Here is a 17,031-nt window from a genome sequence, read left to right as displayed (position 1 = left end):
TAAAGCTCATTTTAGGCTCCTGATACTGGAAGCTTCTTGTCCTTCTCCTTAGAATGTAAGTTCTTTGCAAGAGGTTATTGCTCTTGGGGGGCAGCTGGGTGACTCAATGGATTAAGAGCCAGGCCTAGAGATGGGAGGTCCTGGGTTCAAATCTGGCCTCAGACACTTCCTAGCTGTGTGACCCTGGGCAAGTCACTTGACCCCCATTGCCTAGCCCTTACCACTCTTCTGCCTTGGAGCCAATCCACAGTATTGACTCCAAGAGGGAAGGTAAGGCTTAAAAAAAAAGAGGTTATTTTTCTGTTCATTCTGTTTGTAGCCCGGATGGCTGACACTGAACCTGCAATATAGCAAATGCTTAATAAAGGTTTCATAACTGATTAATAACTGACTGATAGTGTCTCTTTCCCCCCCCCTCCCCACCCTCACCCCCCAAAAAAAGATTACTCTGTATTTACTTCGAATATGGATAAGAGCATGGCTGCTCCCAGAAGGCAGATATTCTGGTTTCCCTTCCAGGGATCTCTCAGCTACCTCATATAACCACACCACAGGAAATTGCTTAAAAGGAGCCCTAGCACTTAATAAAAGAAGGGGAAAATACCATCAGAAGCTGCTGACAAGCAAAGAGGGCGTTAATAGTAATTCTTCTGCAACTTCACAAATCATTTCAAACGATTCAGTTCAGTACACTATAATAAGAGATGGATTTGAAGCCAGAGGATCTGAGTTGGAGTCCCAGGTCTGCTACTTACTATCTGCATGTCTTTAAGTTGCTTAACATCTCCTCTAAAATGAGGGGATTGAACTTAATGAACTTTCATCTCCTTAATTCCATTTTTCCATTTGATAGGCATTCAAGTTTTCAGACTCTTCGTCTTACAAATATATTGGGGGACAGCTAGGTGGCTCAGTGGCTTGATGGCCAAGGCTACACACAGAAAGTTCTGGGTTCAAATCTAGCCCCAGATACTTCTTAACAGTGTAATCCTGGATGAGTCACTTAACCCTCAATGCCTAGTCCTTGCCACTCTTCTGCTTTGGAGCCAATACTTAATATTGATTGTAAGATGCATTTACAGGTTAAAAAAAAAAAAAGGAATTATTGGGCTGGGGGCAGTGAGGTTGCACAGTGGATAAAACTCCAGACCAGGAATCAAGAGGATCTGGGTTCAAAAGTAGACTCAGATACTTCCTAGCTTATCCCTGGGGAAGCCACTTAATGCCATTTGCCTAGTTCTCATCTATCTGTCTTATTAAAGTTGTTATTAAGACAGAAAATAAGGATTGGATTGTTGGTTCGTTTTTTAAAGAATACATTGGGCTAGCAATAGAGTTTCCTTTGGCATATCCTTAAGCAAAGACTTTTCATGGAAAAGGCATTGGATTTGAAATGAAGGGACTAGAGATTGAATCTGACCTCTGCCACTTGCTCCCTGCACAACGTGGAGAAAATCACTTCAGTTTTTCCCGTCTCAGATTCTTCATAGTGTACGTAAAATGAGGGTATTGAATTAGATGATGCCTTTGGCCCCTTCTTTCTTGAGATCCCTGATTCTGTTAAGGGTAAAATTAGGGTTGTTGACTGAATATATTATACAAGTGATCACCAAGGATTTAAATTCTATCCCAATAAAATATTCAAGTCAGTTTGGGATTTTTGTGGTGGTTTAATTACAATAGTAGGAAGAAATTAAGAAGAAGAGAGAGAAGAAAGAGAATTGGACTGCTCCGTCCCAGTCTGACCCAAGAAGGAGTTCAGAGGCCTCTGCCAAGGGGCTTTCTCATAAGATTAATTCTAGATCAGCTTCCAGCCACAAGGCCTCCTCCAAGATGAGAGGTATCCTTTCAGGAGGTAAAGAAAAAGAGGAATCAGCCTTGGTTTACTCACCAAGGTCACTCAGGGAAGATGCCTCATCTAAAACATGCTAAAAAGCTTCTCCCAGTAACTTCACCGCCAAGCCACAAATGCCAAAACCCACCAAGAGCTTCAAGTATGCCAAAACACTGCCCAGAGCTCCCCACACTGCTGAGAGAGACCAACTTTGCAGAGCATCTCCAAGAGAGTGAGAGAACCCAGAGAGAGTAAGTGATGCAAAATATATAGACAGTTCTTTTCATTACTTCCTGCATCTCACATGTACTAATGTAGCTTAAGCTTGGCTTAGGACAGCCCAGGGGGTCTGTCAGTTGTTTGTTATTTGTCATTTGCTAGCACATGTTGGTTATAGGTCATCCTCCTCATTTTAAAGATGAGGAAACTGAGGCAAACAGGATTAAGTGACTTGCCCAGGATCAAACACTTCATGTCTAAGGCCAGATTTAAACTTCAAAAGATGTCTTTCTGACTCCAAACTGAGTGTTCTGTCTACTTCACCACTTAACTAACCCCCCCCCATTTCTATTATTAGATAATTATACTTATTAGGGAGTTTTTCCTCATATCAAATCAAAATTTGGATTTCTGTATCTTAGAGCAGAGATGTTAAAACTGGAGCCAGCAAAACTCCTGAGTTCAGCTCAAACCAGATTGAAATATAATTGGGAAATAGTTACCAGAATAAACAAAAATACAATAAAGCATAGCATTACAATTTTAAACTAAGGCAATATACAGCCCACAGAGATCTTTATGTAAAGATTTATCACTTCTATCTCTATTTGAGGTTGACACCAATGAGTTATTGTGTCATTGAATCACAGTTCTAAAGTTAGAGGGCATCTTCAAGGTCATAGATTTTAACTGGCTTCATTTTACATAAGAAGAGTCTACAGATCAAAGAAATTAAATCACATAAATAGTAAATATCTTACACAGAATTTGAACTCATGTCTTCTTCACTCTAAGTTCAATACTCCATCCACTATCCTGCCTTGAGCCAGACCTTTGCATCCCATCTTGGCAATCAAAATCCACATTATATGTCAGCGGGAGGACTGAACTTGAGAAACTAACTGAGGCCCAGTAAGCAAAAACTCTGGGGTATAGGACCCAGTCAAAAAGAGTGCAGAATGTGAAGTGATAAACTCTGATTTCAGGAATCAGTAATTACCATTTGGAGCTGTTTAGGGAAATAAAAATAGGGGATGATAAGGACTAGGTCTATGCTGGCTAAAATCCACAATTACGGGGCTGAGACTGGAAGCAATTGTGGTCAGAGTCCAATTGTAACCCAATTACAGAATTTCAGAGATGGGAAGGGCCTTGGCAACTGTCTCGTCCAACCTTCACTGAAAAAGAATTTCTGCTATCACATACCTAAAAGTTGTAATACAGCACCTACTTGAAGACTTCCACCTGTCTACTATTGATCACAAGTAATTGAAAGATGGAGAGGAAGAAGGATACATTAGGAATTGGGGGGAGTTATGTCAAAGATACAAATATTTTTAATTAAATTAAATTAATATTTTAATTACATAAAGAGTCCACTCTCTCTGAACCTCTCAGAAACTCATAGGATCATTGATTTAATGCTGGAAGAGAACTTAGAGGTCATTAAGTCCAACTCACTCATTTTATTGTTGAGGAAACTAAGGCACAGAGGTCCAAAATATTTATCCAAAGTCACATAGCTAAGTATCGGAAGCAGTATTTGAACTCCAATCTTCTATGCTCTAAGTTTTCAGTCTCATTGCTATCAATAGTCAAAATTGTGCCTGTGGCAAATTCAAATAAAGTTAGAGAAAATCAAGATGGTTGATTCATTTACACAAAGTTTCCTGCCCTAATGAGGAGGAATAAGTCACCCAAAGAGAGTTGCCATAGCAACAGACCTCAATAAAGGTTAGGATGGAAAGTAGTAGTTGGGTTATGCTTCTAGATGGCTATGAAGTATAGAGTTAGCAATGACCATAGACAGAAGGCAAATCCCCACTACTATGTTGGGATCCTGTGCCAAAGTCCCCATTTACCCTGTCCAGATAACTTAGATTCCAGCTGGAATGGTGGGTAAGAGAGTTTTTACTGGGACTCAGGACTATGTGCATATATATATACATATGTATATATATATATATATGCATAAATATACATACAATCTCTGGATGAATGACCAAGGGCAAGTCATGTAACCTTTCTCAGCCTCAGTTTACCCATATGAGAAATGTGAATAATAATAACACCTATCTTATGGAATTAATGAAGATCAACTGAAAAGGTATGTTGTTAAATTTTTTATGGTTGGACTTGAATATTCAAATTGGTGGTCGCCAGGTATTTAATTTTTAAGTCCCAAAATGAATTACAAAAGTAAATGGAATTTATGGTATTTTATACAATAGAGAGAAGATATTAAGGAATGAGATAAAGGGAGAGAGAGAGAGAGAGAGAGAGAGAGAGAGAGAGAGAGAGAGAGAGAGAGAGAGAGAGAGAGAGAGAGAGAGAGCTTTGCTTCCTCACCAGGCAGAAATTTTAAGGCCCTAATCATGGAAAGGTGTCTCCAGAAAGGCAGGGAAACTAAGTCAGCCTTTTACTCACCACAGTGACGGCCTAAAAAGATAGCAGTCTGAGGTCTCCTGCACGAACTCCTCCAGGGTCAAGTTCCACAGCTAAGTCCGAGTGTCTGTATTCCAGTCTCTCCTAAGCTCAAGAAACTGATCCTCCAGGCCAACTCCACATCAGAGTTCTTCCATCTATCTGGCCTCTGTGGTTCTTTAAAGATCTTTTTCTCTTGTGTCACCTCCTCTAAATTTCATGTCTACCAATCACAGCAGATGCTCCTCTCCAGGGCTACACATTCTTTCACAGGTGGTCACAGACCTCCACTCAATGCATGAAATGGGTGTTCATACCTGTTTTGGTTAGATCACACCTTTTGTAGTTAAAATGGATAGATCTACTTTAAATACTGAGTTAACACTTTGGGGGATTAAAATCTAAAAATAGATAGGGATTTACAATTCAATTTTCCCAATAAAGGAAGAGCTAAGTACCTTCATTGTAACAATGGGAGATAGCTAAATCCAATCTTCACAAAGTACAGAACTTTACAAATCTTTAAACACAATATGGTTGTTAATTATTATTACTATTTTTTATTAATCACATATCAAAATGCAACTAATGATCTGACAAGATATTTTGTTTGTTTTTTCATAGGCAAAGCAAAGTATGTTTCTGGAAATTGATAGTTCTAGGAAGCATGACTGCTACATTACTCCCTCCATTTTTCAGAGCCTTCTCTAGGGTAGACTAATATGAGTAATCTAATAAAGTGTGTCTAACTAAACTTACTAAGCATTAATGTCATGAACCTCTCAAGTTTTCATTTTTTCTTTTTGAATTTTCATAAAGGCATTTTGAAGATATGATATTTTCACTCTAGTAAAGGTCTGGTACTTATTAACTGTATGAACCAGGTCAAGTCACTGAACCCTCTTTGCCTCAGTTTTCTCATCTGGAAGATGGGCTGGAGAAGGAAATGGCAAACCACTCCAGTATTTTCACCAAGAAAACCCCAAATGACATCATGAAGAGTCAGACATGATGGAAAGAAAAGAACCCAGCAATAAATGACTCTCACGATGGCACAATAGTAAGAAAAATACTTTTAGAAAGCTGAGTCCACTGCCTTGGATGCAGGATCTGAATGGAGCACAAGTATACAAAGCAACTGCTATGGGAAAGCATCATCCTACATGTGGGAATTCAAAGATAGAAACAAAACAGCCATTGCTTTCAAGTTGCCTTGGTTCTCCTGGAAATGAGGAGGTAAGACTAGGTTATCTCTAAGGTCATAGAATCGTTGATTTAGAGGGGAAAGGGACATGGGTCAGCCCTCTATATTATTTAGCTAAATCATTGTTTGGAGTACCCCAGGCTTCCTAAGGTAACTAACATAGGGAACAATTTTGACCCTGTTTTCCTTAGGGTTACATCACTTCCTTTCACAATAAGAATATGTTGAGTAGTTATCTCTGGGAATCTGAACTCAAACAATAAAACTAATTCAAAGTAGACCTATTCGAATTAACTGACCTATCCTCATTTCAGCATTGTGGGGTATCAGATATATATGACTCAGAGGGTTTGTTGCTGTCATTCACTTGTGTCCAATTATTTAAGATCCCATTTGAGCTTTTCTTGGCAAAGATACCAGAGTACTTTGTCATTTCCTTCTCCAGTTTATTTTACAGATGAAGAAATTAAGGCAAACAGAGTTAAGTGATTTGCCCAGGGCCACACAGCTAGTAAGTGTCTGAGATTGAAATTGAATTGAGGAAGAAGAGTCTTCCTGATGCCAAGCCCAGTTCATGGGTAAAGGGAATTCTCAAATATGGAAAAGACCTCTGTTACTGTGAGTGGGCAATTCTCTGGAATGTATATATTTTTTTAATCTTAACCTTCCCTCTTAGTATTGGTTCCATGGCAGACCAGTAAAGGGTAGGCAATAGAGTTTAAGTAACTTGCTCAGAGCCACAAGCAAAGAAGTGTCTGAGGTCCCTTTTGAATCCAGGATCTCCCATCTCTAGGCCTGGCTCTCTAGCCATTGTACCACAGAACTGCCCCCCTGCAATTTAGCAGTAGAGAATTAATTGTCCATAGAATAGAGAAGTTAATTTACCTTTCCATAGTCACATAGCCAGAATGTATCAAGATTAAGACTTGAACCATGGCTTCCTGATTCCAAGGCCAGTGCTATTTCTACTAGGCGACATTGTTTCTTCTACTTTAATTAGTAAAATAAAGGGCAACATATGTATTTCAATGTTTACAAAACCTCAAACAAGTCTCCTATGTATTGGAATAGTCCTAGTTCACCTCCTGGCATTATTGCCAACAGGTTCTTAATTGGTCTCTGGGTTTCATTCCTTCTCCCTTCTTCAGCCCATCCTCCACCTAATGCCCAAAGAAAGGGATTTTCCTGAAAGTCCAGGTCTAACTATGTCACTGTCCTCATCAAAAAGCTTTTGCTGAGAAAAAAAAAAGAAAAAGAAAGCTCTTGGTGGGTCCCTATTGAATGAAACACAAATTTCTCTGTCTGGCACAATGGCTCCCACCTACTTCCCTTCACACTTTCTACATTTCAGCCAAACTGACCTATTTGTGGTTCATCCTATGCTCTTGGCTATCTAAGACTCCTTACAAACTGGCAAGTGGTTATCAAGTGGCTCTCCACAAAGAGAAAAAATACTGCTCACCCACTCTGAAATTCATCCGCATTATTGACATTTTCTGCACCCCAGTTCTTGAGTCTAGACATCATCAACAACAACAAAAGCAAGCCTTGATTTGTAGCGTTTGCCTGTTTCCAAGGGGAAAAATGTTCGCGGTAGAAATGTCACAATGGGTTCTCCCCAGACTATGGGAGCTAACTCAGCACTCTATGCTTTTATGATTCCCAAATGAGAGGCAATGGCGTCCTGCCTCCAGCACTGACTGGAGCAACTAGCTGTCGCCCCCTCAGGTGCTCAGGAAACTCTTAGCACTACAAATTACAGAGAAGGTGCCAATTGGCACAGGTAGAAGTTTTTCAACGGGCACTTCCCACATGAAGAAATCTCAGACGAGATTAAAACCCCACATACTTGGGAGATGGGAATACCGAAAGAAAGCAGTCCCTTTTCTTCCATTTTATTCCAGCAGAGAACTGTCTCAGTCCCACAATGAAAGAGCTTGCTAAAAAGTGAGCCATCCAGTTCATATTGACATCATTTGCCTGTCTGTGTCTGGGAGATGTTAGCCTAAGAAGCTTGACTGGGTTGGTCACAACTGAGTGATTTCCCAACTCATTTGACTTCGTTTTGTGGTCAGTATAGACACCAAACCATGCTCCCCAAGCAGACGGCTTGATAGAAGTTCTCTTGCAGTGGGAAACCTCAAAGGGAATTTAATTCTTGCCTTCGTTATTTCCGGATTGTCTCAGGTAGGCGGCGGACCTGGGAAGTCGTCACAAGGTAGCAGTCAGAACAGCTAAAAACCACTTACTTCCAAGATAGTCTGGGGAGGAAGGCAGCCTCCCCCGAAGGAGTTTGTTTGTTAATTGCTCTGGTCCACTTTACAAGGTCAAATCCATTCTCCTAATGATGAATTTCATCTGTTCTGGTGGAGAAAGAAATGTTTTCTTTCACTTCTACGTGTGGTAAGAGCTCATTCATCTCTGTAAGTTCTGAAGAGAAATCTAGCTACATCAGAGAGAGAAGAAGTATTCAGAGGGCAACTGATGGCCAGGAAGATAGATTGAATTCACTTTCCTGGGACAGACACTCAAATGGTAACAAGTGATAGAAAACAGCTCTATATTTCAGCATGATGTGTGTTCTCTCCTGATGATTAAACCCCCTGTGGGCCATCTGCGTTTAATGGGTTAGAACTACTTTGTAGCTGCAGTTTTTTCCTTCCCTCACTCTTATTTATTTGAGGGGAGACCAAACTGCGCTCTTTAAAAGTACAGCATGTAAGAAACCCTGCCAAGAGAATCAGAAAGAAAAGGCAAATTTATTGCCCAATGTTGTTTTAAGCATTTAGCCGTATAAATAAGGAGTGTAGATAAATGTGTACATGTAGACGCATAAGTGACTCTCTGTTTATCTCAGTTACATTATTTGCCGAAGTCCCAGGGCAGAATTAACCCAATTAGTTTACATAATGGCTAATACTGGCCCTCAGTTAAGCTATTAGGGGACGTGCAGGACTGATATTAGACAGGAGAGGGTGTTCTTTCTCTTAATAAGGTAACACTTAGAGAGGTTGGGGCGGGGCGGGGGGGGGGGGGCGGGAAAGGGCGCTTCCATTCATTCTGAGAAGTGGTTCCTACAGATTAAAATCAGAAACAAGTGTCAGCAGTATTGTACCGAGATCGACTACACACTACTGTTCTTACTAATGTAATTGAGTTGTAAGGCGCACTTTGAAACACTGATGATATTAATGCCCATTTTTATGTGGAGTTACGTTTCCAGGAACCTCACTCTCTATAGACATCGCATTACTCTTCATCTTAGAGAAGTAGGCAGTGATAGGGAGACTCTGTCTGGGCACTGACATGTGAGGTGAGACTGCGCATCGATGGCACATCTGGGAGTAGAAACAGCTGCCTTTTCTGCCAGTGGATTTATTTCAGACAGAATCAATGGGAAGGAGAGCATATGGGGACTTTTAAATCTAAAAAAGCCTTCACACGGTTGCAAATGTTCAAGTGATTTATCTACCTACATCTGTATACCCTAGTGATTCTCTTTTGACACTCATTTTCCACTTTTAAACGAAGAAATCAAGCAGTATTTTTGCTTTGTGTCTGCCATATGTATTAATCTATCCTTTCTCTTTGCATATTTCCAAAGGAAAATTAAAGGGGAAATGTTTCCTTTGCATAATGCCTCCACCCCAATTTCCTCCCTCCCCCCTTTGAATAGAAAATATCTACAACAAAAGGCTCCTTAGGGGCTTTAAAAACATCAATCAGTTTCACAGCTGGAGGCTGTGAAGGATCTAGATAAGAGTACAGCAATTCTTCAATTAAAACACTGTTTGCAACTTGGTTTTTCCATTAGGGAACAATTTTTTATATAAAGGGAAACAAATTTAGTCTTCCTAAAGAAAGGCAAAGGGTTAACTTAAGGAAGCAGCAACAAGTCCACTTCTTTCTTATCTTCTTGCTTTTATGGATTAAGGAGGTTTCTGGCTCTTCTAACCTTAACAGTATCCCCCAACTTCATCTTGGTCAAAGATCAAGGCGGGCAGATGAGGGTAAAGGTTTCTTCCTAATGAACTTAAAAAGTCTTCCCCTTCGGAATTTTTTCTTTGTCATATTAAATGATTGCGGTTCAGGTACCTTGACATAGTAGATAAAAGAACCGTCCTCAGAGCAAAGAAGACCTGTGTTCAAGTTTTGCCTCACACAATGGCTGTGTGAACCTAAGGGTGCTCTAGAAGACTGTGAATTACAAAGAATATGCTGACCTGCATTAGTAGAGAGAATTTCCTCCTTTAGGAGTTCAGTATAACAATGAAATCACAAGCCTAATTCCTATCCTTAAAGCAAGTTCTGCCATTTTTAAGGGTGCATTTGAAGATAACACTAACCAAGACAATTTGGAAAAAATGTGGTTTACATAGTCAGAGATGGATTTTGTGTTTTGTTTTCTTTTCATTTCTTTAAGTGTTTATATTCTATCTCTTCTTAAGAAAAGAGATTGTGCCTTATTCCTTTTTGTATCCTTAATGATTACCATATTGAGCTTGCACACCATATATAGTCAATAAATGCAGGTTGATTTCACTCCCTTCTTATTTTAGTGTCCCCAAATCCCCATAGCCCTAGTTAATAGCCTCATCTTCCATAAATTACTGTGTACTCCTTGCTCTGGGTGTCAGCTGTAGAATCTCTCCACAGTCCCATGCTCCACTCCAAGTAGAATATAAATCCACTGGAGGCAGTGCCAGTTTTGTATTTTTGTCTATTTGCATCACATTGGGGGAATGATTTTTAATTCATAGAATTGGATTAACATAAAATCTCAGAAAGTCATTGGTGGATCCCCATATTTTCAAAAATCTTGAATTTTAGCCATTTTCTTTTTTTTTAAGAGAGCATAATTTACAACTATAGTTTTTGATAAAATTTCTTTTTCTTTTTTTTAAACACTTACCTTCCATCTTAGAATCAATACTGTGTATTGGTTCCAAGGTAGATAGAGTTAAGTGACTTGCCCAGGGTCACACAGCTGGGAAGTATCTGAGGTCAAATTTGAACCCAGGACCCTCTGTTTCTAGGTCTGGCTTTTAATCCACTGAGCTACCCAGCTGCCCCCTTTGATAAAATTCCTTACAAAGTTATAGGTTTGAAAATATTTTCCCCTTCCTGGTAACACCTTCTTTATCTCATCTAGTCTCTTTCAGAAAAAGAGATGTCAAATTACTAATGTTTCAGGGTACTGATTGATACACAAAGGGGAAGAGGTTAGAGGAAACCAGGGGAAATGAACTAAGGAAAGGAGGGAACAATGAAGGAACAGTAGGACAATTCATAACCTTCTAATCATTCTTATTATAGGCAAAATAATAAAGGAGGTGAAATTGAGATGCACCATATTATAGGAGATAGAATATTGAACTAAGTAAAGAAGGGCCAAAGCTTCAAATCTTCCTTCACATAATAGCAGCATGACCCTGGGCAACTCATTTACCCTGTTTCTGACCATCAGCTACCTCATCTGTACAAGGAGAGGATTGGATGTGATGACCTCCAAGTTTCCTTCTAGCTCTAGATCTAGGATCCTATGCTATTTGTCTTAACATGTGCTTAACTTTTAGGGCTCTGTCTCCTAACCCCAGACCAGATACTTTTCCTAGAACCTACTTTGCTTATGTTGCCTCCTGCTAGACTTAGACTTCCCCAAATGATGCTCTATTCATACCTACCTTTCCTAGATAGCAGCTTCTGCTGCATTCTCAAAGCTTCCTTTTCCCCATCAAAATTGACCTGGCCTACATACCAAGCCACTGAGGACCTGCTTTATACCAGGCAACACGTCCCACAGTCTGGCTGTAGCCAGACTTCACATTACTCCTCTCTACATACTTTATGCTCCAGCCAAACTGACTGACTAGCTCTTCCCAAAGCTCAACGTTTGGTCTCATGACCACAGTTCACTTTAATGCTTGCAGACCACTCTGTATATTTTATTTCATCTGAACCTCCCCACAATCCTGTGATACTGGAGCTATTATTTCCCCCATTTTAGAGATAAAGAAATGGAACCTGAATGAAGTTAAGTGACTTGCCCAGGATCATACAGCTATTAAGTATCTGATTTGAATTCATATTCTTCGGACTTCAAATCTAATATTCCAATATTCTTTCTTTTGTCTTTAATTTAATCAGATTGATCTGACAGATTAATTCCTAGTCCAAGTGTGCATAGTATGTGTCCTAAAATTCTTTGGCAGTCTTTTGAAGTCTATAGATGCCCACCCAGTATTGTGTTTTTATATGCATAAAATAAAATACAGAGGATTATAAGGGGAAACCAATTACATTGAAATAGAGTAATAAAAATATTTTTTCAAAGTTCACAGACCCCCTCTCCTAACCACTAACTTATTAGAGAGTTAGTTATCTATTTTCTTTTTCATAAGGACTTTTTGGAAGGAATCTTTTAATCCACAGGAATGTATTTAATGGCAAGAACTGCAGGCACGATTATAAACCAGTGCAAAAGATATTTTTGGCCAGACAGGCCCATCATAACTCCATTTTTGCAACATCTAGGTATCTAGCTTCCTATTCCAATGATTTGGAAAACCTGAATTTGAATTAAAATCACTGCCTCATGTATGTTTAGAAGAAAATAACTAAACTCCAAATTAGGGGAAGATGTATGTTTCTGAGTTCAAATCTGGCTTCAGACACTTCCTGGCTGTGTGACCCTAGGCAAGTCACTTAACCCTGTTTGCTTCAGTACCCCATTTGTCAAATGAGCTAGAGAAGGAAATGGAAAACCATTCCAGTGTCTTTGCGGAGAAAGCCCCAAATAGGGTCAGGAAGAGTTGGATATGACTGAAAAGTGACTGAACTACCAGCACATAAAACTGAGTATGCTGAATGCTCTTTCAAGCCAGGATATAAAAGATAAAGAAGTTCTGAGAGAAAATATTAACCTATCAACCCAATTGGGCCTTCGACTTTGGTTTCCTGAGCTGATATACCATTCCATGTCAAGGAGGGGTCTGAGAATGCCTTCCCTTGGATTAATTAGCACAACTAGAGATTCAGTGTGTCCCTGCCTGAAGTCTCATGGCCCCAGAATTTGGGAACAAATAGATTAGGATCAGAAATGGTCCTACACACTAGTTTATTTTAGAATTTCTTGCTGAAACCAAAAAGAATAAAAATTTATAGTTATAAAATACTTTAAAGTTTGCAAAGTCTTTTATGTACATGATCTTATTTGAAATTAACAACACTCCCTCTTCCTGTGTTGCAGATAAGGAAACTGAGTCTTAGGAAAGGTCACCAACTTGCCCAAGTTCAATCAATCAAAAGGCATTGATTAAGTCACCTTGTGCCAAGCACTGGGCTAAGATGGGACTATAAAGGAAAGTGAAAACAGCCCTCAAGAACCTCATCTTCCAATGGAGGAGGAAACAAGCACAGCACTAATTATATACAAGGTGTAAAGCTTGCAAAAACTGGGGCTCATTTTATGCAGGATAGGAAAAACATAGAAGGGAGCTGGATCTTGTGAGGAATGCACTAGAAGTGGGGAAATTAGGAACGTCCCCAGACAAGGTTAGATTTGAGCTGCCACTTTGAAGGCAACCTGAGAAGTAGAGGTCAGGAGCATGCCAGGAATGAGAGACAAGAGATGGAGTGCTGTGTGGGAGGAAAAGTAAGTAGTTCACACAGATAATGAGTGCAAGATTTGAACTCAGATTTTCCTATGTCTAGGGCAGCTAAATGGTTCAGTGGAGAGAGCACTAGAACTCTTCCTCAGTTCAAATTTGTCCTCAGGCACTTACTAGCTTTGTGAGCCAGGGCAAGTCACTTCACCTTGTTTGTCTCAGTTTCCTCTTCTGTAAAATGCACTAGAAATGGATGAAAATGTAATGGGACTGGCCTGACACTTCCTAGCTGTGTTACTCTGTGACTCCAAGTGCCTCCCTCTTGTCACCCTTCTGTTTTAGAATTGACCTTAAGACAGAAAAGGTTTTAAAAAGTAATTGGGAAATATTTTTTTAAATAAATTGAAACACAATACAATGTAGATAATATTAATATATAGGTTTTCTAAGTCAATATGTACCCAAGAATCCTTTCATACTCTTTAGAGACCCCTGGGTCTAGATGAGTTTGACACCATGACATAGAAAGGTTGCATCTGGTGAAGGAGGGTAAGGGGAGCCATACTATTCATGGTAACATATTCTAGGATGCGCACACTTATTCAGAAAAAAAAAAGTCATTTTAAACAATTCAGAGTACCACAATGACAAAGAAGAGACATTTGTTTGTTTGGAATTTTAGATATGAAATTGTCCATTATTTTAAGGCTAATTAAGACTTCAAGATAAAATAAAACTGGGAAATGTCTAGCAATAAAATCTCTAGAAAAAAATTAAGTTAATTAAATTTATTTTTAATATTTATGCTTAATTTAATTTAAGCTCAAGTTAATTAAATTTTGCTTAGAGGAGTAAAAATTTATTTACACTATGCTATGGGTAGAGACAATGGAAAGACTACAGGGTTTAGAGTCACCCAAACCTTGGTTTAAATCCCAAAATACTTTCTACCTTTGTGGTCTTGGGCAAGTTCTTTTCACCTCTCCAAGGCCTCAGTTTCCTCATCTATAAAATAATAGGATTAGACTAAACAGAGAGAAATCAAATTCATGGGGAAGAAGCTGGCAAAACCTTAGAGTGAACCCCAACCAGATTAAAATGTCAATGAGAAATGTTTAACAAAATAAACAAAAATAGAATACAGGGAAGATAATGTTAAGTTGTGGTTTTCTAAGTCAATGTATAGTGTTATTTATGGTTTAGTGGTTTACTTTCTAATTGAGTTTGCCTGGAGAAGCTCTGGGGTCCCTTCTTGATTCTAAATACAGGATCTCTAGTTTTGTTTACAAAATAAAGAAACTTTCTACATCTTTTATAATAATTGTGATACCATTACTAATAACCAATATCCTTATTACTTATGTGTCTTCAGGCAAGTCACTGAACATCCTTTGTGCCTCAGCTTCTTCATCTATAAAATGACTGAGTTGGACAAGAAGACCTCTGAGATCCATCTTAGCTCTCAAAATATTGCCCTCTAATATGACAATACCTAACATTAGCATTTATTATGTCTAATGCAATAGATTGATTGAGAGGCCGGCAGCCTACCCAATTTCACGCCTGAACATTAGGAAATCATTTGTTAGATTTCAATACTATGTATAATCTCACATGCAGACTGTGTCATGATCTGGTTCTATCCTCAACAACTTACCTAGAGCACGTCTTTGTAGTAAGATTACAAGCAGAGTGAGTAGTGGGCAGAAGGAATGTCTATAGCAGATGGCAGAAATTTCCTGGAGGAAAAGCTAGGGGGAAAGATGAGAGAAATAAAGTATGAATGGCAGTTGTGCCAGTTTTTTAATGAGGGTTGACATGAAAAAAAGGTTCAGAATGAGTCTGTGTGTGTGTGTGTGTGTGTGTGTGTGAATTAAAAAGATCAGCAATTTGACAAAGGTCAGGCAAGATGAAAAGCTGGGAATGAATATGTTTCTGCAATTTGTATACACAATTGCAGGAGTTTACTCAGTGTTATAAGGGTTAAATAACTATATAAGATAATGAGAGTTTAAGAATAGTGAAAGCCAGAATCCCATTCACTTTTTTTTTTGTTTGTGTATTCTTACTTTTAATGAAAGACACCATTTTTAAAAAAAAAAGAACCATCCCATCAAATAACTCACAAATATGTTCTCTAACAATATTTCACTTGAATTTTTGAAGCAAACTGGAATCCTTGCCTTATTGGCTGTTAATTTATGTCTCTTCACATAATCCAAACATGAACCAAAATGATGGGAAAGGAAGTATGTAAAACGCCTTTTTAAAAGGAAGAAAATATTACTGAAACAACTTCGGAGTAAGATCATTAGAGAAGCAAATGGTGAACTGTACTGAAATATTTCCTTTACCAACATTGTAAGAATAATAAACATATGGAAGGAAGGTGCATTATCTAGCATTTCTGGGCTATTAAGTATCTTCAGGAAAACTCTTTTTTTGTTGTTGTTAACCATATGAAATTTGCTATGTAGTTTTTTTGTTAGCTTGGGGGTTTGAGGTTGACGAAATTCAAGAATTAAGAGGGAATGACAAATGCAGAAAAGGCATTTTAGGATATTTAAATTTTTTTGGCAAGTTTTAAGTTGGAGCATTGAGGCAACTAGAAACAGACAGTTTTAATTTGAGAAAGTTCAGCCCTTTAAAAAAAAATTCCAAAAGTTCCATCTTCTCAGTTCAGTTCAATTTCTAGAGTAACACTTTCTCATGTTTTCTCTAATCATGTATCCAGAAAATAACTTCCCTTTGAATCGCAAAACTTTCTAAACACATTTTTTAAATTTAAAAACAAAAGTTATATATAAGAAGAAAAGATTTTCTTATTTTTGATTCGAGGGCAAAAGTTAAGAAGTTCATTTTCGGGTAATACAGAGAAGAAAGCATGAACACCCAGAGCAATAAAGACAAAAGTTTATTATGAAGTCAGGGCATGTTGGTTTAGGATGTCTCTCATCTCGATCATCTGTTTGATTTAAAATTTTATTACAAAAAGTCATTTCTGTTCATTATAAATATTTTCCTAGTTAAGAGGGGGGTACTTGTAGGACTAAAGTATTATTTCTCTGGAATTTAATCTTTCTAATTTTATTCCTTCATGTACTATCAAAAGGAAAAGAGTTCTTTCCCTTCCTCCCTCCCCCACCCGACCCCCATATCCCTCAAAGCCAGTGAAACTAGCAAGAAGATTCAAGGGGCACTGGGAAAGCTGTATCCTGTGCTAATCACAGCCATGCGAGTCCTCTTCAATTAATTTACTTTGCCTTTATGAACTTGGGAGACTGACTGTTACTTTCAAGGAGGCTGACATTTCACTCATCTGAAGGAGCTTGGAATGTGACAGGGGAAAGGGAGGAGAAGTAAATCAAAGGACTTAGCAATTTTCCAGATGCAAAGTTATTTTTCTTCCTTTTTTTTCCCCCAACAGGAATTTGAGTAAGTCTTTTTGGACATTTTCATTCCTTATGTAAAAGAATGGTGACTCAAGGGCCAAAGGTAGGAGAGATCCAAGAGGAAACACAGATTGCACATATGTGGACATATCTGTGCATATATAGATGTGTGTACTGTGTATATATGTACATGTATACATAAACATTCATATATGTACACATATATCTCATTAAATAATCCCAGGGTTCTCTATAAAGCCCTTTAATAAAGAGGTTTACTTTCTCAGTTATACTATTTATTTTACTCAACCTTATTTTGAAATCCTTAATTAGGTAGGTGTTGGGGGGGGG

General features: G+C 38.5%; 1 long non-coding RNA gene across 1 annotated transcript; it reads right to left on the bottom strand.

The window, feature by feature from the left end:
- Positions 1-463: 463 nt before the first annotated feature.
- LOC103095653 (uncharacterized) lies at positions 464-7,330 on the bottom strand. Its single transcript, XR_001624709.2, has 3 exons — positions 7,144-7,330; positions 4,481-4,794; positions 464-1,557 (listed from the first exon to the last, which is right to left on the bottom strand). It is a non-coding gene; the product is annotated as an uncharacterized LOC103095653 (long non-coding RNA).
- Between the last annotated feature and the right edge of the window lie 9,701 nt (positions 7,331-17,031).

This window comes from Monodelphis domestica, chromosome 5, assembly GCF_027887165.1.
Source record: "Monodelphis domestica isolate mMonDom1 chromosome 5, mMonDom1.pri, whole genome shotgun sequence".
Lineage (NCBI taxonomy): Eukaryota > Metazoa > Chordata > Mammalia > Didelphimorphia > Didelphidae > Monodelphis > Monodelphis domestica.
This window is presented reverse-complemented; position numbering and strand designations above follow the sequence as displayed.